Source organism: Erinaceus europaeus, chromosome 13, assembly GCF_950295315.1.
Source record: "Erinaceus europaeus chromosome 13, mEriEur2.1, whole genome shotgun sequence".
Lineage (NCBI taxonomy): Eukaryota > Metazoa > Chordata > Mammalia > Eulipotyphla > Erinaceidae > Erinaceus > Erinaceus europaeus.
The window spans coordinates 48,502,463-48,527,305 of record NC_080174.1 but is presented as its reverse complement, the minus strand read 5'-3'; the positions used below and the strand labels follow the sequence as shown (position 1 = coordinate 48,527,305).

General features: G+C 45.4%; 3 long non-coding RNA genes across 5 annotated transcripts; 2 read left to right on the top strand and 1 right to left on the bottom strand.

Moving 5' to 3' along the window:
- Positions 1-640: 640 nt before the first annotated feature.
- On the bottom strand, positions 641-19,983 carry LOC107522520 (uncharacterized). Of its 3 annotated transcripts, XR_009553768.1 has the most exons (7): positions 19,753-19,983; positions 18,785-18,879; positions 10,918-11,030; positions 7,966-8,163; positions 5,994-6,110; positions 1,766-1,926; positions 641-939 (listed from the first exon to the last, which is right to left on the bottom strand). It is a non-coding gene; the product is annotated as an uncharacterized LOC107522520 (long non-coding RNA). The 3 variants fall into 3 exon arrangements; XR_009553766.1 differs by having other exon boundaries at positions 18,785-19,980; XR_009553769.1 differs by lacking the exons at positions 10,918-11,030; positions 18,785-18,879 and having other exon boundaries at positions 19,753-19,975.
- LOC132542801 (uncharacterized) lies at positions 836-4,272 on the top strand. Its single transcript, XR_009553770.1, has 2 exons — positions 836-941; positions 1,782-4,272. It is a non-coding gene; the product is annotated as an uncharacterized LOC132542801 (long non-coding RNA).
- Positions 4,829-11,608, top strand: LOC132542803 (uncharacterized). Its single transcript, XR_009553772.1, has 2 exons — positions 4,829-5,960; positions 10,885-11,608. It is a non-coding gene; the product is annotated as an uncharacterized LOC132542803 (long non-coding RNA).
- Positions 19,984-24,843: the final 4,860 nt, after the last annotated feature.

The window sequence follows — 24,843 nt, the reverse complement described above, 5'->3', positions numbered from 1 at the left end:
AAGAGACAGAGACAAGGAGGCAGAGAGAGAAAGAAACCATAGCACTGATCTTCCCCCAGTGCTGTGGGAGCTGGGTTGGGTTTCAACCCAGGTCTCAAACATGTCAAAGCAAGACCATTATGCATGTGAGCTGCTTTGCTGGCTCTGAGATAGATTTTAAGAGTGAATATTTTAAAGAGGGGATCCAGCAAGATAGCTCAGTGTTAGAACACAGGATTCATGTGCCCCAGGTATCCTGGGTTCAATTCCCACACTACCACATGAGAGCTCTGGGTCTTAGTCTCTCTCTCTCTCTACAATTCATAAAAACAAATACTGACCATGTATTTTTACCAGATTCCTCATCCTTTGGTGATCGAAACTTTCTTTAAAATGGGGATATAGGGATCATTCCTCAACTTCTTTTAATTTTTTTTAATATTTATTTTATCCCTTTTTGTTGCCCTTGTTGTTTTATTGTTGTAATTATTGATGTCGTCATTGTTGGATAGGACAGAGAGAAATGGAAAGAGGAGGGAAAGACAGAGAGGGGGAGAGAAGACAGACACCTACCCTCTTGATTTCTGGCTGTCTTTATCCAATAAATAAGGATAATAATAGGTTTGTTTTGTTTTTTTTTTTTAAAAAGAGACATTAAAAATAAACAGAATGCCACTGATCTTTATACATTGATTGTGTAAGCCGCCACCTTGCTACATTGTGTAGTGGCCTCTTAAGTGTTTTCTGCTGGGTTCTTCTGAGTCTCCTGCAGGTACTGCCATGTCGTCTGCAGATAGTGACAGTTTTACTTCTCCGGGACCAGTGCTTGCTTACTTGCCTGGCCGGCCCGCGCTTTACAGGATCATGTAGACAGTAAAGTGGTGGTGGGCAGCCTGGTCTTACTCATGGTCCAAGAGAGGAAGCTTTTCAGGTTTTCATCACTGGGTGTTTTCATCACAGCTGTGGTTTGGGATGTAAATAGAATAAAGAAGTTGAGGAATGGGGAGTCAGGCGGTAGCACAGTGGGTTAAGCGCACGTGGTGTAAAGCACAAGGACTGGCTTAAGGATCCCGGTTCGAGCCCCCTTCTGCCTTTCCTCTTGCTGTTTGCTTTAAGACAGAGTTCCCGCAGCTTCCTTTCATTGTTGTGTGTTTGTGTTGTTCATTTTTGCAGCTCTTTCTCAAGTTCAGGGAGAAGGAGGGCAGAGGGAGAAAGGGGAGGGCTGGAAGATGATGAAAGGGAATAATGTGGAGTTAGGGAGATGAACAAGGACCCAGTCTCTCTCCGCTCGGTTTCTGACAAATACAAATCAAATAAATAGTCCAGGGGCCAGGTGATGGCACAGCACATGGCTGAGTGCATGTTTCAATGCCCAGGGATCGGGGTTCAAGCCTCTGGTCCCCACCTGCAGGGGGAAGCTTCACAAGTGGTGAAGCAGGTCTGCAGGTCTCTCTCTCTCTCCTCCTTAGATAAAGTCAATAGCCTAGAATGCATTCTAGGATGCCTTCATTTTTCAAGGGTCACGGACGAGCCCCAGAGGTGATGAGAGGATGTTGAGATGAAAGTCTTGGTCAGGGGCGTGACTGTGTTTCAGGAGCAAGTGAACCTTAGCTGAGCATTGGGCCCAAGTTTGTGGGGAGAAGACAGACAGAGAAAAGCCCACCCAAGCAGTCCCACGGCTTTGGACATCCCCCTCCTGCCCACCAGGGTGTGAGCACAGTCTCTGCAGTCCTTGGAACAGGTGGCAAAGCCCAGGCGAGGACATGTTTCTGTGACGCTTGCTCACCTGAAACTCACCAGAGGAGGACTCCACCGGCATGAGACACCTATGAGGGGTAGTGTCCCCAATGGACTGGGGAGAGAGGACAGACAAAGACACCCTCTGCTGAAGACCGGCCATGACTTGTGCTGTGGGTCTGGGTGGCTTCATCCTGTGTCCCCTGACAACTGATGGAGAAAAATGTGATTCACTATTGTGCTACTGGCCATCTTGGCACGCCCCCCCCTACCCAAACCCACTCCTCCCATGGATGCTGACCTTCCCTACAGAATGAAGCAACTCTTTATTGTCAAGACACTGAACACTGCTGGGTGGGGTGCGGAGGGGACGAGGGGGTGACTGCAGAGAGACAGGTTTAGCTGGGGCTGCAGTGGGCCGGGGCAGGGGATGAAGGGGGGACTCATGGGTGGCATGAGTGACAGCATGCCTTGGCCACACACAAGAGGCTCCTGGGGACATTTTGTGTCTTCTGGGGGCTCCTTCTCTGTGTGTGCTCCTTCACCAGGTCAGTAAGACAGGACCCAGGGGTGTGGGCACAGCATCCATGGTGATGCAAGGAAATTGGGTTTTCTGGAAAGTGACCCAAAGACAAGGCCTTTGATTCTCAGGGGTCCTGGACCACCTGCTGAGCTGGTGGCAATGTCTCTCTCTGCACCACTGATTGACTCCCATTTCAACACCCTCGAGTCCTTTGAAAGATCACAAAAGTTCCAGCTGGCTTGCACCCTTACACACTTGTCCTCCAATCCCTGAACCAAGTGTGGAGACACACTTTTTTTTTTTTTTTTTGTGACTTAATATTGACTTACAGAATTGTAAGACAACAGGGGTATAATTCCACACCGTCCCCACCACCAGAGCTCTGTGTCCCCATTCCCTCCCTTGGAAACTGCAGTGGTTCTCCCAAGGGCACAGATAAAAGTTGACTATGATTTCTATAACTATATTTTTATATAGTTGTCTATTTTTTCATAGCCATGCTTTCTCTTCCTAAGTCACACCTACACTTTTACTACTTCTTCCTCTTCCTTTTCTCCTCCTCCTTCTCCTCTTTCTTCTCCTTCTTCTTCCCTCAAGGGTTATCGCTGGGATTTGGTGCCCACACTATGAATCCACTGCTCCTGGAGGCTATATTTTTCCTTTTGTTGCCCTTGTTTTATCATTGTTGTTGTGGCTGTCACTGTTGTTGGATAGGACAGAGAGAAATCGATAGAGGAGGGGAAGACAGAGAGGGGGAGAGAAAGACAGACCTGCTTGACTGCCTGTGAAGCAATGCCCCCTCCCTGCAGGTGGGGAGCCAGGGGCTTGAACCGGGATCCTTACAGTGGCCCTTGTGCTTCACACCATGTGTGCTTACCCCACTGCACCATCACCCAGCCCCCACACCTACACCTCTTACTACTTCTGAGTGTCCTTTCTTTTTGTCCTCTTCTCTCTCTGGGTCCTGATGGAACTGGAGTCAGAGCCCTCTGGTCATCTTCCCCTAGGTATTTCTCCTCCTCTGGGAGTATAGACCAGAATTCTTTATGGGGTGCAGAAGGTGGGAGGGCTAGCTTTTGTAATTGCTTCTCTGATGGACATGGGTGTTGGCAGGTGGATCCTAACGCCCAGCCTGAAAACAAACTTTTACTGTGGAAACCCCACTGGTACTAGGAACTGCCTGAAGAGGACCAAGTTGTTGGTTGATCGTTTACTTACTTATTTTTGCCTGCCAGGGTCTCACACTTAAGCAACTACAATGCTACTGGAAGACTTTTTGATATATATATATATATATATTTTTTTTTTATTTATTAAAAAAGATAGGGGAGAGAGAGAGAGAGATTACTCTAGGATATGCACTACTAGGGATCAAACTCAGGACCTCAGACTCAAGAGTCCAATACTTTATCCAATGTGCCACCTTCCAGATCATTCCTGGTGGGTCTTTAAACTTTGTTTTTTTATGCTACCAAAATAGTTATTGCTAGCTATCATTTTAAAAACAGAATGGAGAAAAATTGAGAGGGAAGGGGGAGATAGGGAGAGAGACAGAGAAACATCTGCAGCCCTGTTTCACTGCTCATGAAGCTTCCTCCCCACAGGTGGGGAGTGGGGGCTTGAACCTGGGTCCTTGTACACGTAGTTATATCTTTATCTTTCTTTCCTTCTGTCTTTATTTCTTCCTTTCTTCCCTTTCCCTCTCTGCTTCCTTCCCACTCTTCCTTTCTTTCATTAACCTAGAGAGAAAGAAGAGAGCCACCACTCCATCATTCATGGAGCTTCCTGACACTGTTCCTGATGCTCCCATGTGGTACCAGGGGATCGATCCTCAAGCATGAGCAAGTGTGCGCTCTACTGACTGAGCTATCTCCCCATACAAGGCTGTTGTTGTCAATCTCAGACTGTGTCTTCCGGACCCCAGCCTCCCCGGAAATGCAGTCGGTCAGTGTGTGAAGTCCCCGCCCCAGTTTCACATCCTAGAGTCACAGCGCAGTCCACACTGTCCCCAACTCCCTCCCCTGTTGGAGAAGGAGAGAAAATAATTCTCTGTTAAGTGTAATCCCCACATCCATTTGAGAAAGCACTTAAACCACAGGGTTGTGGTTTGTCTTTTCTTAGTCTTGCACACACATCACCAGCCATCTGGAAGTTTCTGCTATTCTTAGAGTCCTGTGCTGTCTGGGATTGTATGGACGAACAGTAGCTGCATTTTTTGTTTCCCTTCCCGCCAGTCACTGTCTGAGAGTCCCTGCTCCCAAAGCTGGGATAGAGGTTTAATCTCCCCTGGCACCGAGTTCTGTTTCTTCTCCTTTCAGTGACCTGGCAGTGTTGGGCCAATGGAAAGTAGCAGTCACCTTTCAAACAGACTAAGCTGGGAGACACATAGGCATGAGGGGATTTGATGTGGTCGTAGTCGATCCCGGGGAAGACTTCAGAAATCGCTGGAGCATGCCTGAGGTTTTCAGAGACCAGTTTCTTTCAAAAGTCCTTATCATTCCTTGGGGGTCTGGGGGGTGGTGGTGGTGGTGGTGTTTCTTTTTTGCCCAGGGTGCTGTTCCTGCTCCCTCAAGTCCACAGTCAGGAGGGGACAGCCTACTGGCTGGCCCTGGGCTTCATTCCCTCCTCCTGTGCCAGAGCCTTTTGTTAGTAGGTGTCCTGGCTGCCAGGTAGCCGGGAAAAGCAATTCTGGACTCCCAGGGCGCCTGGGCCCACTGGGGTCTGACTGCAAATCTCAAACCCCCTACTTGAGATATTTCACCCCCAAAACTCAGCAACCGGCTTTGATGCTCAGGCTGGGGGTGGGGGTAAGGCTGGAGGAGCTGACTGCCTCAGGGCACCAGGAACCAGGACTAGGAACAGCACCCCAGGTTCCCCCTCCGCCCTCATCCTCTTGTTCCTGTGACTATGAGAGCCTCTCTACCTGTCATCTACCTGTCTCCCCTCATAGCCTCATGGCAGTGCCCCCCACCCTTCACAGCCAGGGTTCAGCTCCAGTGAGGACAGTCCTTGTGAGGGTCCTGGGCCGGATGGGGTCACCTGATCCTGGTCCTGCCCTACAAAGCACCCAGTGACAGATGAGTATAAAAGGAACCTGTGGCTGACAGACACTGCAGATGCAGCTCAGCTGTGGAAGACATGAGGTCTTCTCTTTTGCTACAACATGGACAGAACGGAGTGGGTGGGCATGCGCTAAGTGCGAGATGAGCCAGAGGAGCGCAATCTTACCCACCGGTGGATTTAAGAAACAAAGCATGCAGGACTGCAGGGGCAGCGTAATGGTTCTGCCAAAGACTACTCTGCCTGAGATTCTGAGGTCCTAGGTTCAACCCCCAGAACCACCATTAACCAGAACTGAGCAGGGGCTCTGGTCTCCCCCTCCTTCTCTCTCTGTGTATGTGTATCTTTTTCATTAAAAAAATGCAAAAAAGGATTTATCATCAAAAGAAAGAGAAAGAAACAAAGGGAAAGCACAATAAAAAATGTTAGGAAACTGTGGTCTCTGCTAGCAGGGCTAAACAAACATGAGGAGTCTGGTTTCATCAGATGCTGAGAGTGGACCCCAGGTAACTGAGACGTGCAGCCGGACGAACCCCGCACTCAACAGCTCGTCTTGGGAGAACCTTCGAGACCCGGAGCTCGGCCATGGGCCTTGCTTTCCAGAGCCGCAAGCAAGCCCAAGGCAAAGGTCTCTGAGCTCGGCAGCCCTCCTTCAGCTAAGGTAAGAGGGACGACACTTCGTGGAGGCCCCTACCTGTGGGTCCACTGGCTCTGCAGCAACACCTTTTCCAGCAGCTTCGGGGGTCACGGAGGCCTCTTCCTTCTCTGCCGGGCTGACCCTGCCCCTCTCCGGCCGCCACCTCCATTTTTTCTTCAGAACGTGTGTTCAGGGCCACAGAGGGGAGAAGGTGCACAGTTAACATGCAACACGTTTGATCAACAAGAGAGAAAAGCTCTACAGAATCCTCACCTTGGGGCCTCGTGGGAGTTGAGTTGGTATCTGGGAAACTGGGAAATGTTGTGAATATACAAACGATGGTTATTTTATTTGTATTATTTTGTTTATTTTTTAATGTATTTATTGGGTTAATGTTTTATAGTCAACAGTAAATACAATCGTTTTTTAAATACAATAGTTTTTACATGCATAACATTCCCCAGTTTTCCACATAACAATAAAAACAACTATTTTACTGTCAACTATAAACCATGAATCCCCCAATCAAGAAATTTAAAAATATCCTGATGTTCAACGCAAATAGAAAATTAGAATCCTCGACATGAAGAGAGAACTGGGCTTTTACTGCCAACATGAGGCATTTTTGTGATTCATTCCTGAAACTTATAAACTGTTCAAATATCAGAAACTGACTTCAGTGAAATGTAGCCGGGAAATGATAAAATCCCCAGTGCCTTCCCCTGTGCTATGAACTGCCCCTGCTTCCCAGAGAAATATTTGTCCGTGTGAGTAACAAAGACTCATCTGTCTTATTCTGTCTACTGACTCCATTCTGACATGTTATTACAGAAATAGCTAAGAAATCCTTGAGTATTGCACCAAAGTAAAGGACTCTGGTGTGTGTGTGTGTTGGGGAGGTGATCAGGTCCTTGTGCAGTTGTGGAGGGGGGACTAGACTGGGGGTGGGAATGTTTGGAAGAAAACTGAGAAATTTTACACATGTACCAACATCTGCATTTACTGTAAACCATTAAACCTCCCAATAAAAAATAAAAAGTTTTCTCACACCTCTTTTCAAAGAAGAGGGGCCAGCTAGTGGCTCACCTGGTTAAGCATACACATTGCAGTGCACAAGGACCTGGGTTCAAGCCCCTGGTCTCTACCTGCAGGGGGAAAACTTCACGAGTGGCGAAGCAGGTCTGCAGGTGTCTCTCTGTCTCTGTCCCTTTCTATCTCCCCCTTCTATCAATTTATGTCACTATCCAATGATAAATAAAATTTTAAAAGTGGAAAATCTGAGTGTTATTGCTAGAACCCTACGAGGTAGGTAAAAGTAATGTCAAGGAAGAGACAAACTATCTCAGGATTCCAGCTGGTGTCACACTGAGCGGGAGTTTTATGGCCACAGAGGCAGAGTGAGATGCCCAGCTCACTCTCCTGAGTCTGCGTGGGACCCCAAAACACAAAGCCAAGGCTGTTAAGAATGGCAGAGAATTGAGTGCTAATGTGGCCGGTGGGGGGGGGGGGTAGGTGGCGAGGGCAGGAGGGCGGCCATCTACAGCAGATCCCAGCACCAAGCTCTGAGTCTGTGGACAGTCTCCTGCGAGTGTGACTCCTGTCTCCACCTCAAGTTTCACCTTGTGCTCATCAGCTTAGCAAGGGGTGGGTGTGAGCCAGGCCTTGCTGGGGAAATCCACAGGTCTTAGATTTTTCTAGACTCCTCCCAAATGCTGCTGTCACATATATTCTACCATTTATAAAAACAACTAAAATCAACACCTGTTGCCCATTGATTGATAGGACTATGCACTCAGGAGTCTGTTTGCCTATTTATTTGTTTATTTGCTTATTTATTAATAAGATAGAAGGAGAGAGAAAGAACCAGACATCACTCTGGTACATGTGCTGCCAGGGACTGAACTCAGGACCTCACGCTTGAGAGTCCAATGCCCTGTCCACTGTGCCAGCTCCCGGACCACAAGAGTCTGTTTCTAACACGGAAAATGCCCCTGTGAAATCACAGCACGGGAGCGCGTGTGGAGCTCACCTTTCTCTCGTTAGCAGCCACTTGTTTCTCTAGAGACAGGCACCTCTCACGAGCTAGGCACAGCCGTTCTCTCCTCTGAAACAAAGGGGCTGAGTTTGGTGTGTCGCCTCACAGGGTCCTGACCAGGTCCTACAGCTGCCCTGACAGCAACACGCAGTGTCTCCTGTGCTTCCTTGATATTTCTATGCAGAAAAATCCCTGTGGATAAACAAATGTCTGAATGAATCAGATGACCCAGTTCTCCCCTGTCCTTTGTTCAGTGAGGTTCTAGTTATCAGACCTAGGGCCACACACGGGCCAAGTACCTGCTCCATCCTCAACCCAGCATGGTGCAGAAGTACACAGTTCTCCCTCCTCCTCCTCCTCCTCCTCCTTTTCCTCTTTCTCTTTTTCTCCATCTCCTTGTTGTTATTCTTCCTCTCCTTTCCCTTCTCCCCCACCTTTTTCTCCCCTCACTCTTCTCCTCCTCCTTCTCCTCATTCCTCTTCTTCCCTCCTTCTCCTCCCCCCTCCTCTTACTCTTCCACCTCCCTTTTTCTCCTCCTCCTCCTCCCCTTCTCCCGCTCCCTTCTCCTCCCCCTCCTCTTCCTTCTTCCCCTCCTCTCCTTGTCCCTCTCCTCCCCTTCTCCTTCTCCTCATTCCTCTTCTTCCACTCCTTCCTTCTCCTCCTCCTCCTTCCTCCTGCACCTCCCCTCTCTCCCTTTCCTCTTCCTCCCCCTTTCTTCTCCTCCTCCTTTCTCCCTGTCCCCCTCTTGCTCCTCCTTCGCCTCTTCCTTCTTCCCCTCCTCCTCTCTTTGTCCCTCTCCTCCCCTTCTTCTCCTTCTCCTCCTCTTTCATCATCTTCCTCTCCTTTCTCTTTCCCTTCTCCTCCTCCTTCACCCCCTTCTCCCAACTTCCCCTTCTCCTCCTCTTTCTCTTCCTCCTCTTTCCTCTTGATTCTTCATTTTTCTTTTTAATTTTTTTTTTTATAAAACGGAAACATTGACTAAACCATAGGATAAGAGGGGTACAACTTCACACAATTCCCACCATCTTCCTTTTTCATGGCTCCAGACCAGCTTTCTCAGATACAGAGAGAGAGGGTTGGCTAAATGTTGATGGTTTGCTTGAACAGAACATAGATTCTCCTTGCCTGCAACCCAGGTTTGAGCCTGGCCCACTCCTTGGAGGAAGCTCTGGTGCCTCGGTCTCCTTCCCCTCTCTCTGCGTCTCTGTTTCTGTCTCTGTGTGAGCAGCAAAAAAACAGTAAGAAAAGACTCAGAGAGCGGGAAAGACGACAGCACCAAAGCTTCCTCCTGGGTCTGGAGTTGGGCTTGAACCCGGGTCACCAGGTGGTGAAGCAGGAGCACTGTACACAGCAGCTGTGTGACTGGCCTGTGCCCAATTCTGAATAGAAGATCAATAGAACACGCTAGGGTAGTTATGCCAACTAGTACTTTTTTTAATATATATATATATATTTTAATTTTATTTTTATTGGATAGGACAGAGAAATTGAGAGGGGAGGGGAAGATAGAGTGAGACAGAGAAACCTGCAGCCCTGCTTCACCACTACTGAAGCCTCCCCCCTGCACGTGGGGATTGGGGGCCTACACCCAGGTCCATGTGCATGGCAATGTGCGTACTCAACCAGGTGTGTCACTGCCCAGCCCCCTCCAACAAGTCCTTTTAAACATCCCAGAACCTGAATTTCTTTAATAAATATGTATATATATTTATTATTGTTATTTATTTATTGGACAGAGACAGCCAGAAATCAAGAGGGAAGGGTGAGGGAGGGAGAGAGGGAGGGAGACAGACAGAAGGCACCTGCAGCCCTGCTTCACCACGTGCAAAACTTTCTCCCTGCAGGTGGGGGCTGGGAGTTTGAACCTGGGTCCTTCCACATTGTGATCAGGTGTACCAGAAAATGGCCCCACCCTTTTTTTTCTTTAAAATTTGTGATGAATCCTGGGTTACAAGCTCTTAAGATGAGCGCCTGGTCCCACACCACAACCACCACCAGAGCTCCGGGCCCCACCCTCCCTCCTTCCAAAGAACTGCCAGCGCTCTCACAGGTCATAGGCAGTTTGCTGGCTTCTGTTTCGCTTGTTGGGCTTTAAAGGCTTCTGGGCATTTCATGTGTCACTGTTACTCTGGCTCTGATGAAAACCCTGGATAGGGAGTCGGGCTATAGCGCAGCGGGTTAAGCGCAGGTGGTGCAAAGCACAAGGACCAGCGTAAGGATCCCGGTTCGAACCCCGACTCCCCACCTGCAGGGGAGTCACTTCACAGGCGGTGAAGCAGGTCTGCAGGTGTCTATCTTTCTCTCCTCCTCTCTGTCTTCCCCTCCTCTCTCCATTTCTCTCTGTCCTATCCAACAACGACAACAACAACAATAACTACAACAATAAAACAACAAGGGCAACAAAACAGAATAAATAAGATAAATATTAAAAAAAAAAAAAAACCCTGGATAACAGACCAGACAGACTGTGTTCTGGTGAACCGAATTTGGGTTCTGTTCTTCCCATCAGCACTTGGTTATCCGTGGCTCCCCTGAACCAGGAGCACGCATGACTGACCAAGCCCCAGGGGGACAAACTCTCCCGGGAGAGCGTGTTCTCACACCAGGCCACTCACTAAATCAACCCGCTACCCAGAGGCCTGTGCCTCCCTCTCCTCCTTGGCAAGTGCTAAAAACACCCAGTCAGTGTTCAGTAGAGACAAACTGGAAAAGGAGGAGCAAGGAGTCTGGTTTGGTCAGATGCTGAGAGTGGATCCCAAGTAACTGAGATGTGTGGCTGGACAAACCCCGCACTGTACAGCTCGTCTCGGGAGAACCTTCGAGACCCGGAGCTCCACCATGGGCCTTGCTTTCCAGAGCCGCAAGCAAGCCTAAGGCAAAGGTCTCTGAGCTCAGCCCCCTCCCTCAGCTAAGGTCAGAGGGACGACACCCCGCGGAGGCCCCTACCTGTGGGTGCACAGCCTCTGCAGAAGCTTTACCAGCAGCTTCGGGGCTACGGGGGCCTCTTCACACTCTGCTGGGGAGACCTTCCCCCTCTTCAGCCACCTCCTCCATTTCTCCTTCAGAACGTGCATTCAGGGCCACAGAGGTGAGAAGGTGCACAGTTAACATGCAACACGTTTGATCAACAAGAGAGAAAAGCTCTACAGAATCCTCACCTTGGGGCCTTGTGGGAGTTGAGTTGGTATCTGGGAAACTGGGAAATGTTGTGCATGTACAATTGATTGTTATTTTATTTGTATTATTTTATTTATTCTTAATGTATTTATTGGGCTAGTGTTTTACAGTCAACAGTAAACACAATAGTTTTTACATGCATAACATTCCCCAGTTTTCTACACAACTATACAAAGGATTATATTTTACTGCTGACTATAAACCATTAATCCCCCAATAAAGAAATTTAAAAATATCCTGATGTTCAACGCAAATAGAAAATTAGAATCCTCGACATGAAGAGAGAACTGGGCTTTTACTGCCAGCATGAGGCATTTTAGTGGTGCATCCTGAAACTTATAAACTGTTCAAATACCAGAAACTGACTTCAGTGAAATGTAGCTGGGAAATGATAAAAGCCCCAGTGCCCTCCCGTGTGCTGTGAACTGCACCTGCTTCCCAGAGAAATATTTGTCCGTGTGAGTAGCAAAGACTCATCTGTCTTATTCCAACATATATAAAGAGCTTGCCAAACTCAACAACAAGACAACAAATAACCCCATCCAAAAATGGGGTGAGTACTTGGACAGAATGTTCACCACAGAAGAGATCCAAAAGGCCGAGAAACACATGAAAAAATGCTCCAAGTCTCCGATTGTCAGAGAAATGCAAATAAAGACAATAATGACATGCCACTTCACTCCTGTGAGAATGTCATACATCAGAAAAGGTAACAGCAGCAAATGCTGGAGAGGGTGTGGGGTCAAAGGACCCTCCTACATTGCTGGTGGGAATGTCAATTGGTCCAACCTCTGTGGAGAACAGTCTGGAGAACTCTCAGAAGGCTAGAAATGGACCTACCCTATGACCCTGCAATTCCCCTCCTGGGGATATATCCTAAAGAACCCAACACATCGATCCAAAAAGATCTGTGTGCACATATGTTCTTAGCAGCACAATTTGTAATAGGCAAAACCTGGAAGCAACCCAGGTGTCCAACAACAGATGAGTGGCTGAGCATGTTGTGGTATATATACACAATGGAATACTACTCAGCTATAAAAAAACGGTGACTTGACCGTTTTCAGCTGATCTTAGATGGACCTTGAAAAATTCATGATGGGAGATTCGACTTCCGGAGGCGGAGCTACGAGCAGCAGATCGCTTTCTCTCCTCTCCTCTCCTCTCCCGGATCAACTAGGAATACCAAAGGAGACCACCCGGACCGAAACAAGACAGGACTAGAATGACCACAGAAACCCAGTAAATCACCCGTGAGTAAAAACACGCGTGGCTGGTGACAGAGAGGAGAGAGGGGCCTAAGGAGAGATTAAGTGACTGCTAACAGTTCGACAGTTTGTCAGTGGAGACACCACCTCCAGTCTGCTCCACCAACAAGGGGACAGCCGAAGGGAGGAAAGGACTCCCCAGAGACTCACCAAGTGCAACTCTGAGTCTCCATTGCTACTACCCTCAGAATCTGGAGCAGCAACAGGGAGGGACACCAGGGTACAGAGATCTAACCGGGAAACTCAGAAGACCTATACCTCGGTGGCATAGCTGAGGGGATGTGAAAGTCTCTTTGCATAACCACAGGATTATCTCTGCCACACCCTGCTTTATCTCTTGGTCAGGAGTCAGTGATTAAGCTAGGAAGCCTATTGATAGTTTAAAAGCCCTCAGGCTCCCATAGCCTACAGGGGAAAAAAAAAAAGGCTTTTACACCACTGAACTCCAACTCAGGGATTGAAAAAACTGTTAACTTATTTAAAATGGTTAAAACAACAAGAAAAAATATTGGAGACTCGAACCAGGACAGGAGTCCAGCTAAAAGTCCTCCAGAGGGTGAAGCACAAAACAACGAGTTCAACATCCAAACATTAGCTAAAGAAATAATAACAGGAGTGAGTAAAGAATTTGAAAAAATTGTAATCAGAAATGCAGGAACAACAAATGAGAATATGGAAGAAAATTCTAATTATCTCATGGTTATTAGAGAGCTGAAAGCTGAAATCGCTGAGCTAAGAAGGCAACTAGCTGAACAAGCTAAAACAGTATCACAGCAGGGCAACAAAATAGATGAACTCCAGAAAGCAGTAGAGGGCAGAGAGAATAGAATCAATGAGGCTGAAGACAGAATTAGCAAGATTGAGGATGAATTAGAGACAACTAAAAAAGAAGTAAGAGATCTCAAAAAGAGATTAAGAGATGCTAAAAACAACAACAGAGTCCTATGGGATGACTTCAAAAGAAACAATATACGCATTATTGGCTTACCAGAGGAAGAAAGAGAAGGGGAGGAAGAAAGCGTTCTCCAGGCCATAATAGCTGAAAATTTCTCTAGTCTAGACAACACCAAAGACATAAAGATTCAAGAAGCCCAGAGGGTCCCAAACAGAATTAACCCAGACCTAAAGACACCAAGACATGTCATACTTAGATTGGAAAGGAATAAGGATAAAGAAAGGATCCTCAAGGCTGCAAGAGAAAAACAAAGAGTCACCTACAAAGGAAAACCCATAAGATTAGCAGCAGACTTCTCCATACAAACACTACAGGCCAGAAGAGAATAGCAAGATATCTATCGAGTGCTCAATAAGAAAGGCTTTCAGCCAAGAATACTATATCCTGCTAGATTGTCATTCAGACTAGATGGAAGCATCAAAACCTTCTCAGACAAGCAACAGTTGAAGGAAGCAACCATCACCAAGCCTGCCCTGAAAGAAGTTCTGAAAGGTCTCCTATAAACAACCAGACCACCACAAATAGGACATATATCAAAACACTCTAAAACTCTACAAGAATGTCATTAAAATATCTTCAATCTTTGATATCAATAAATGTCAATGGCCTGAATTCACCTATTAAAAGATACAGAGTAGGAAGATGGATCAGAAAACACAACCCAACAATATGCTGTCTACAGGAAACTCACCTAACGCAACAAGACAAACACAGACTTAAAGTGAAAGGATGGAAAACTATCATACAAACCAATGGCCCACAAAAAAGGGCAGGAACAGCTATTCTCATATCTGACATGATAGACTTTAAAATAGATAAGATTAAAAAAGATAGGAATGGACACTACTTAATGCTCAGAGGATCAGTCAATCAAGAGGACTTAACAATTATTAATATCTATGCACCCAATGAGAAGCCATCTAAATACATCAAACTTCTACTGAAAGAGCTACAACAATATATTAACAGTAACACAATCATAGTAGGGGACTTCAACACCCCACTATCTCAACTTGACAGATCATCCAGGCAGAAAATCAGTAAAGACATAAAGGAGCTAAATGAAGAGATAGATAAACTAGAACTATTGGACATTTTCAGAGTCATTCATCCCAAGAAACTGGAATACACATTTTACTCAAATCCACATGGATCATTCTCAAGGATAGACCATATGTTAGGCCACAAAGACAGCATCAGGCTATTCAAGAGCACTGAAATCATCCCAAGCATCTTCTCAGACCACAGTGGAATTAAACTAACACTTAACAATCAACAAAAGATTAGTAACAGTGCCAAAATGTGGAAGCTCAACAGTACACTTCTTAACAAATTCTGGGTCAAAGAAGAAATCAAGGAAGAAATCAAAATGTTTCGAGAGTTCAATGAAAATGAAGACACAAGCTATCAAAATATATGGGACACAGCTAAAGCAGTCCTAAGAGGGAAGTTCATAGCTATACAAGCACACATTAGGAAACAAGAAAAGGCACAAATAAACAGCCTGATTGCACATCTTAAAGACCTAGAAGAAGAACAACAAAGGAATCCTAAAGCAACCAGAAGGACAGAAATTACTAAAGTTAGGGCAGAAATAAATAACATTGAGAATAGGAAAACCATACAAAAGATCAATGAAAGTAAATGTTGGTTCTTCGAAAGAGTAAACAAAATCGACAAAACTTTAGCCAGACTCACAAAACAAAAAAGGGAGAAGACCCAAATAAATCGGATAGTAAATGAAAGAGGAGAAATCACAACAGACACTAAAGAAATTCAACATATCATGCGAGGCTTCTATGAACAACTATATGCCACCAAGCTAGAGAACCTGGAAGAAATGAATGATTTCCTAGATACCTACCAACTGCCAAAACTAAGTAAAGAGGAAGTGGATAACATGAACAGGCCCATCACAGCTAATGAAATTGAAACAGTTATCAAAAATCTTCCCAAAAATAAAAGTCCTGGACCAGATGGTTTTACAAATGAATTCTACAAAACTTTCAAAGAAGAACTAATACCTCTACTTTTAAAAGTCTTCCAGAAGATTGAAGACACTGGAGTACTCCCTGCCAGCTTCTATGAAGCCAACATCACCCTGATACCAAAAGCAGACAGGGACACAACCAAAAAAGAAAACTACAGACCAATATCTCTGATGAACATAGATGCAAAAATATTGAACAAAATTCTAGCCAACCGGATACAGCAGTATATCAAAAAAATTGTTCATCATGACCAAGTGGGGTTTATCCCAGGCATGCAAGGTTGGTTTAATATACGTAAGTCAATCAATGTGATCCACCACATCAACAAAAGCAAGACCAAAAACCACATGGTCATATCAATAGATGCAGAGAAAGCCTTTGACAAAATACAACATCCCTTTATGATCAAAACACTACAAAAAATGGGAATAGATGGAAAGTTCCTGAAGATAGTGGAGTCTATATATAGCAAACCTACAGCCAACATCATACTCAATGGTGAAAAACTGGAAGCATTTCCCCTCAGATCAGGTACCAGACAGGGCTGCCCACTATCACCATTACTGTTCAACATAGTGTTGGAAGTTCTTGCCATAGCAATCAGGCAGGAGCAAGGAATTAAAGGCATACAGATTGGAAGAGAAGAAGTCAAACTCTCCTTATTTGCAGATGACATGATAGTATACATGGAAAAACCTAAGGAATCCAGCAAGAAGCTTTTGGAAATCATCAGGCAATACAGTAATGTGTCAGGCTATAAAATTCACATTCAAAAGTCAGTGGCATTCCTCTATGCAAACACTAAGTTAGAAGAAATTGAAATCCAGAAATCAGTTCCTTTTTCTATAGCAACAAAAACAATAAAATATCTAGGAATAAACCTAACCAAAGAAGTGAAAGACTTGTATACTGAAAATTATGAGTCACTACTCAAAAGAAATTGAAAAAGACACAAAGAAGTGGAAAGATAGTCCATGTTCATGGGTTGGAAGAATTAACATCATCAAAATGAATATATTACCCAGAGCCATCTACAAATTTAATGCTATCCCCATCAAGATCCCAAGCACATTTTTTAGGAGAATAGAAAAAATGCTACAAATGTTTATCTGGAACCAGAAAAGACCTAGAATTGCCAAAACAATCTTGAGAAAAAAGAACAGAACCGGAGGCATCACACTCCCAGATCTCAAACTGTATTATAGGGCCATTGTCATCAAAACTGCTTGGTACTGGAACATGAACAGACACACTGACCAGTGGAATAGAATTGAGAGCCCAGAAATGAGGTCCCACAAAAAAAAAAAAAAAAAAAAAAAAGAAAAATTCATGATAAGTGAAATAAGTCAGAAAAAGAAGGATGAATATGGGATGATCTCACTCTCAGGCAGAAGCTGAAAAACAAGATCAGAAGAGAAAACACAAGTAGAACCTGAAATGGAATTGGCGTATTGCACCAAAGTAAAAGACTCTAGGGTGGGTGGGTGGGGAGAATACAGGTCCATGAAGGATGATAAATGACCTAGTGGGGGTTGTATTATTAAATGGGAAACTGGGGAATGTTATGCATGAACAAACTATTATTGTATTTACATTAATTCCCCAATAAAGAAATAAATTTTTTAAAAGTGTAATAATTAACTTACCCATAAAAAAAAAATTATGTCAAGTAAAATAAGTCAGAAACAAAAGGATGAATATGGGATGATCTCACTCTCAGGCGGAAGTTGAAAAACAAGATCAGAAAAGAAAACACAAGTAGAACCTGAACTGGAATTGGCATATCGCACCAAAGTAAAAGACTCTGGGGTGTGTGTGTGGGGAGAATACAGGTCCAAGAAGGATTCAGAGGACCTAGTGGGGGTTGTATTGTTATATGGGAAACTGGGGAATGTTATGCATGTAAAAACTATTGTACTTACTGTTGAATGTAAAACAATAATTCCCCCAAAAAAGAAAAAAAAAAAAAAGAAAGAGAAAAAAATTGTGGTCCAGGAGGTGATGCAGTGGATAAAGACTCTCAAGCATGAGATCCTGAGTTCAATCCCCGGTAGCACATGTACCAGTGTGATGCCTCGTTCTTTTTCTCTTCTCCTATGTTTTTCATTAATAAATAAATAAAATCTTTAAAAAATTAAATAAATACAAATTGATTAACCTACTGTGCTACATGTAGCAACATAGACGAGTGTCATAGGCAATATGCAGAATGAAGCTGGACATAGGAGTATCTATGCTGTGGCCCAGGAAGTGCTGCAGTGGACAAAGCATTGGCCTCTCAAGCATGATAACCCAAATTTGGTCCCCAGTATAGCAGATGCCAGAGTGGTGCTCTGGTTCTCTCTCTCCTCTCATGAATAAGCACATAAATGAATATAAGTTAAAAAAATAAAAGAATTTCATACTTTCCAGTACATACGGAGAGCTTTGGACTTAAGAGCATGAGGTGTCATGCTCATTCTATGGTAGTCCATATTTCAGAGTGCTACTCTGAATGTTCTATCTCCTGGAATAATTTTTAAAAGGAGGGGGCAAAATAGCTCACCTGGGTAGTGCACTACTTTGTCATGTGCACAACCCAGGTTCAAGTCCAGCCCCCACCACATTGAAGGAAGCTTCGGTGCTGTGGTTTCTTTCCCTTTCCCTCTGTGTTTTATCCTTCCTTTTTCTTCTTTGTTTTTTAAAAAATTAATTATTTAATTTATTTTCCCTTTTTTATTTTGTAAATTGTAGTATTTATTTTGTAAGCCAGGAGAAAAGAGATAGCTAAATGACTGACAAAAGATAGGCAAGTAACTAGGCAAATACACTAGAAAATGAATGATCGCGATAATATGGCATAGTGGGAGCATGGAAAAGGGACAATGAACCTGTACTGAGGGGTCAGAAAAATGCTCCTGGAAGAAACAAAATACTAAAGAATGAATTGGAAGGAATCAGGAAAGGTTGGGGAAAAAACTAGAACAAATGAACAAAAAAAAAAACACTAGTCAGGCATCATATGCAAAGCCCGAAAGCAAAAGTAAAAATACAATTTGAGGATCCAAAGAGATCTAGTCTGGCTAAAACAGAGTATGAGCTGAGGCATGGTAAGAAACAAAACAAATGTAACAAAAACAATGGAGGCAGTAGCGCAGCAGGTTAAACGCACGTGAAGTAAGGATCCCGGTTCAAGCCCTGGATCCCCACCTGCAGGGGAGTCGCTTCACAAGCGGTGAAGCAGGTCTGCAGGTGTCTCTCTCCATTTCTCTCTGTCCTATCCAACAATGATGACAACAATAACTACAACAATAAAACAGGGGCAACAAAAGGGAATAAAATAAATTAAAAAAAAAAAAGAATGGAGGCCGGACTGTGGCACACTCAATTAAGCACACATATCACCATACACAAGGATCAAGGTTCAAGCCCCTATTTCTCACCTGTAGGGAGTATTCTTTAAGAGTGGTGAAGCAGGTCTGCATGTCTGTCTTTCTCTCTCCTTCTTTATCTCTCCTTTCCTCTCAATTTCTCTGTCCTGTCAAGTAAAAATAAAACAGAAAGAAAAAGAAAAAAATGGCTGCCAGGATTGGTGGATTCATGTTACCAGTACCAGGCCCTAGCTATAACCCTGGAGAAAATTAAAACAAACAACAAACTGGGGGTATGGGCCTGTCAACGCCCGTGCTCAGCAGAGAAGCAGCTACAGAAGCCAGAACTCCTACCTTCTGCTCCCCATAAACAACCTTGATCCATACTCCCAGAGGGGAGAAGTGCTAGGATGAAGATAAGAGGCTCTGCACTCCAGCTCCATCAGCACCCAGAGAGAGAGAAGGAAAAGGAGAGGGGCATATGGAGGTAGCTACGATGTTATGAGTGGATTAGAGAGGAAGAGAGGATTGAATCAGAAAAAGAAGGGGCAACTATGTATAAATGTGGACAGAGAGTTGTAGAGAAGATGGTTGGCCCATGTCCACAACTTTAGGCGAACTGCGGTGGATTGCAGTGGGGAGAGTGAAGATTCAGAACTCTGGAGGTGGGAATGGTGTGGATTCAAACCCCTGTCAACATGTAACTCTGTAATAATAAATAAATAAATAAATAATAGTAAAAAAACAAAACTAGCAGGACCTCCATTCACCAACTGGGTAGCCACGTAAAGGACCCTGATAGTTATCTGCAGACTATGGTGAATCACAGACCAGGTTTATCCTCTTATGCAGCTATGCTCAATTTTTCTCTTTTTTTTTTTTCCTTTGAGGGGAGGGAGGGGAGGGCGGCTGTGGGTGCGGCGCGGGGTCCCCCAGCCCTGGGCGCCGGTCGGGGTGCAGGGACCCTCCTCAGACTCCGGGGTCAGTGGGGCGCCCTGCTGTCCCCGCCCCAGGACCCCGCGAGCGCCCGGCCCGCTCACCCCTCCGTGTACTCCGCCTGCAGCAGCCCCAGGCAGGCCTCCCACTTGCTGCTGAAGATCTGCCCGCAGGTGAAGCAGCGCATGGGGATGATCATGGCGGCGAGCGGACTAGCGGACTAGCGGGCTGGAGGGAGGACGCACCGCACCAACCGACGCACCAACCGACCCACCAACCGACACACCAACGGCCCACCGGAAAGACGCACTGACGCACCAGTGAGCGTAATGACGTAATGACGCACTGACGCAGGGTTGAAATGACGTGCTGGCGGGCAGAAAGACGCACCGACGTCTCTCTATTTTTTATTGAATAGAGAAAGAGAGAGAGGGAGGGGAGATAGGGACAGAGAAAAAAATTAAAAGGGCGGGATTAGATAGCATAATTATTATGCAAACAGGATGTCATGCCTGAGGCTTCAAAGTCCCAGGTTCAATCCCTCGCACCACCATAAACCAGAGCTGATCAGTGCTCTGGTGAGAGAGAGACAGAGAGAGAGACAGAGAGAGACAGAGACAGACACCCGCAGCCCTGCTTCACTGTTCATGAAGCTTTTCCCCAGCAGGTGGGGACTTGAACCTCGGTCCTTGCGCACACTGTCTGGCAGGGAGAGCCAACATAACACCAGGAGGCTTGGCCTCTGTGGCCTCCCTTTGCATCACTGCTGCTTGGTGGGCCTACCTCTACAAACTTGTCCTAGGGGCCTCCTCTCTTCCAGGCCTTGTGTTTGCCCAAGACAGACGTGATTCAGAAGTGGTCCCAGCCTTGAGGAGCTTCCAGTCTAATTGGGGGAATACATGCAGGAAAATTAGTATAATGTGGATGAGCGGTACTGTGATAAAGAGCTATAGAAAAGCTAGGCCCTTGGGGCCAGGTAGTGGCACAGCTGATTGAGCACACATGTGCAAGGACCTGGGTTCAAGCACCCCAGTCCCCACCTGCAGGGGGAAGCTTCACAAGTGAAGTAGTGCTGCAGGTGTCTCTGTTTCTCTCCCTCTCTACCTCCCCCTTCCTCTCAATTCCTGGCTGTCTCTACCTAAGAGAGAAAGAAAGAAAAGATAATCAAAATGTGGTCTGGAAGGTGGCGCAGTGGATAAAGCATTGGATTCTCAACCATGAGGTCCTGAGTTCAATCCCCAGGAGTACATGTGCCAGAGTGGTGTCTGGTTCTTTCTCTCTCTGCCTATCTTTCTCTTGAATAAATAAACAAAGCAAAAAAAAAAAGGATAATCAAAAAATAAAAAGAAAGAAAAGCTTGGGAGTAGGGCGGTAGCGCAGCGGGTTAAGCACAGGTGGCGCAAAGCACAAGGACCGGCGTGAGGATCCCGGTTCGAGCCCCCGACTCCTCACCTGCAGGGGAGTAGCTTCATAGGTGGTGAAGCAGATCTTCAGGTGTCTGTCTTTCTCTCCCCCTCTGTCATCCACTCCTCTCTCCATTTCTCTCTGTCCTATCTAACAACGACGACATCAATAATAACAACAACAATGATAACTATAACAACAATAAAAAAACAAGGGCAACAAAAAGGGAAATAAATACAAAAAAAAATCTCCTACTAAAAAAAAAAAAGAAAAAAAAGAAAGAAAAGCTGGGCCCGCAGGTGGGATGAGCCAGGTGTAGAAGGAGAGCTCAACATCTCAGGGCTCCTGAGCAGTGTGACGTCCACCTCTACTCTGGGTACAATGCAAAGTACAAAACTAGTCCTCTTCTCTGAGATTCATTCTATTTTTATGCACTGTCTATATCCCCTACAAGGCTGGGGACTCCTCAAGGACCTTATCTGAGTCATTTCTTCCCTGCTGCTCTCCTACCCTGGTTAGGGTTCACCGTCAGGTAATAAAACATCACATCCTATCACTCATTGCTATTTTTTCTTTTTAATTAATTATTTTCAGGGCTTGGGAGACAGCATAATGGTTATGCAAAAGGCATGCCTGTGGCACTGAAGTCCCAGGTTCAGATCCTAGCACCACCATAAGCTAGAGCTGAATAGTGCATTGGTGTGTCTGTCTGCCTCTCTCTCAATAAATACAATTTTCTTTATTTCGGAACTAATGTTTTACATTCAACAGTAAGTACAATAGTTTGTAAATGCATAACATTTTTCAGTTTTCCATATAACAATACAATCCCCACTAGGTTCTCCGTCATCCTTCTTGGAACTGTATTCTACCCTCTGCATCAACCCACCCCAGAGTCTTTTACTTTGGTGCAATAAAATAAAATATATGAAAACACAAGTCGAACCTGAAATGGAATTGGAGTATTACACCAAAGTAAAAGACTCTGGGGTGGGTGGGTAGGGAGAATACAGGTCCATGAAAGATGATGAATGACATAGTGGGGGTTGTATTGTTAAATGGGAATCTGGAGAATGTTATGCATGTACAAACTATTGTATTTACTGTTGAATGTAAAACATTAATTCCCCAATAAAAAAATAAATTATTTAAAAAATAAAATAAAATATGTATTTTTTAAAAAAGTAGATAACTTTGGGAGTCGGGCAGTAGTGCAGCGGGTTAAGTGCAGGTGGCTTAAGGATCCCGGTTCAAGCCCCCAGCTCCCCACCCAGCAGGGGAGTCACTTCACAAGCGATGAAGCAGGTCTGCAGGTGTCTTTCTCTCCCCCTCTCTGTCCACCCTTCATTCCTGCCCCACCATGGGAAAAAGAACTAGACATCCTCTTCAAAATGACTTAGAGTTCTTGCACCCCAGTGCAGAATGGGAAGTTGTCGTGTTGAGGGCACAGGAGGCAGGGCTGCGTGAAAGGAGTCTTTATGCCAGCTAGCCTAAGGTCAAGGGCACTGGGTTTGTAGAGGAGAGTGCAGCTTGCCTTCTGGCTCTGCCACTAGCTGATTATGGAAGCATGGGGGCAGGGGGTGGAGCCCAGTTTCTGCTTCTACAGCGCAGCCATGATCCTGTGTCCTCTCTGTCTGAGCTTCAGGAGGCTGAACAAGATGATGCCTTGGGAAATGCCAAGTGACATATTGTTTACTTTGTCATTTTATTGGGGGGGGGATAATGGTTTACAATACAGCTGTTGACACACTAAGGGACTGAGTATGTGTACACACATATCCGTAAGTTACGGGCAACTATATTCCCTAAATTAAAGTGCTTACCAGTCCTCTGTGATTAGACTTAGCCCTAATAAGCTCAGCAATCTGGTAGAACAGACTAAAAAGGGACCATCAATTTTCCAGTGAAATGTCTATTACATAGGCCTAAACACCCTTCTCTTCCACACCCTGCTTCAGGTCCCTTAGTCACTGTGTCCACTCAGCTCAACACACACACACACACACACACACACACACACACCAGACAAGCAAAAAGCAACTGCTGAGAGTGGTGGGTCACTGCAGGTGAGGAGACACAGAAACAACACTGTATGTACCCGTATGTCTGCGTGTCTCTATGTTTAATAAAGCTCTATTTTATTTTATTTTTTTATTTTATGTCCAGCTAGAATCTCTGTTTCTTCTGCCATGTCAAGGTGAAGTTTACTTGTCTACTTCTATTTCTTTTTTTTTTTCCCCCACAAGCTGTATTTATTTTTATGAGAAAGACTTGCAAGGAGATAGAGAGGCACAGAGAGAGAGCGAGAACATTTCACTACTCGGCTCTGGCTTATGACAGTGCTGGGGATTGAACCTGTGACCTCTGGACTTCAAATAAGCAATTCCTGTGCCTTTAACAGGTTGAGACATCTTCTCAGTCTTTATCTCTGTTTTCTCTCTTTTATTCCTCCCTGTTTATGGAAACGGAGAGAAAAATGCTCTCCTCTCTTCCCCTCATCTGCTGGATGTGAGGGCGATCTGACTGAGAACCTTCACCCCACTGCTCGCCATGGTTGATTTGACTGATCTGGCTGGCTAGGCAGGTGTCCCCTCCCCCCTTCACACTCCATGTGTGTCCCTAGGTGGAAGAGAATAGCCTTCCCTGTCTTTGGTGTGGGGGAGGGGGGTGTACGAGTAGCTGTGCTCCCCTGCCAGAGCCCCCAGACAAGCTCCCCTCTAGTCTGCTGTTGGGCTCTTCCTGATATGTTAGGGTTTTCTCTTTGGCCTTCAGCTTTAGTGGTGGGTGACTTTTACTCAAGTGTGTGCATGCAGGCCAGGCTACTGTCACTGTGTGGTGACAGATTCAGGCCAGGTGCTAGTAAAAGGCTCAAGCAAGCTGAGACCTGAATACATGTTCCTGCCCTGCAGGGCAAGAGACCCCGGGGCTGGCTCAGGACAGTCTCGTGAACTTGGCCTGTTCTGGTCCAGCCTTTTCCCAGGAAGTCCACAGCAGTGCCAACACAGAACTCTCAGAACACACTGTCATCAGAAGAGTATCCAGAACTAGAGGCAGTCCACAGAGACAGGACCGACTGAGGATGCCTGAATGGAGGCAGGCCTCTCCTGTGTCATGTTTTCACAGCTAACGACATGGCTACCCCAAAGAGACACCACTCTATTTTGATCATCAAAAAGCAGAAACAAACAGGACCTTTAAAATTATGTGTAAAAGGGACCAGGTGGTGGTGCATATGGTTAAGTGCACACATTACAGTGCGCAAGGACCCAGGCTCAAGCCCCTGGTCCCCAACTCCAACAGGGGGAAGCTTCACAAGTGGTGAAGCAGGGCTGCAGGTGTCTCAGTCTCTTTCCCTGCCTACCTCCTCCTCCCATCTCAAATTCTGTCTCTATCCAATAATAAATAATGTGAAAAAACACTGGAATATGCATATTGTTTGATAGAGCATTATTTTATTTGGCATATATATGTATATTACAATGCACAAAGAACCAGGTTTAAGCCACCAGTCCCATCAGCAGGGGAAAGCTTCACAGTGCTGAGGCAGTGCTACAAGTGTCTCTCTCCCTCTCAATTTCTGTTCTATCAGATAAAATTAAGTTTTTTATTTTTTTTTAAAAAAGTGGTCTGGGATGTGGTGTAGTAGATAAAGCACTGGACTCTCAAACATGAGGTCCTGAGTTCAATCCCCGACAACATGTGTACCAGAGTGATGTCTGGTTTTTTCTCCTCATAAATACTTAAAAAAGTAAAAATTCTTAAAAAAGAAAAAAAAGAGAGGGAGTTGGGCG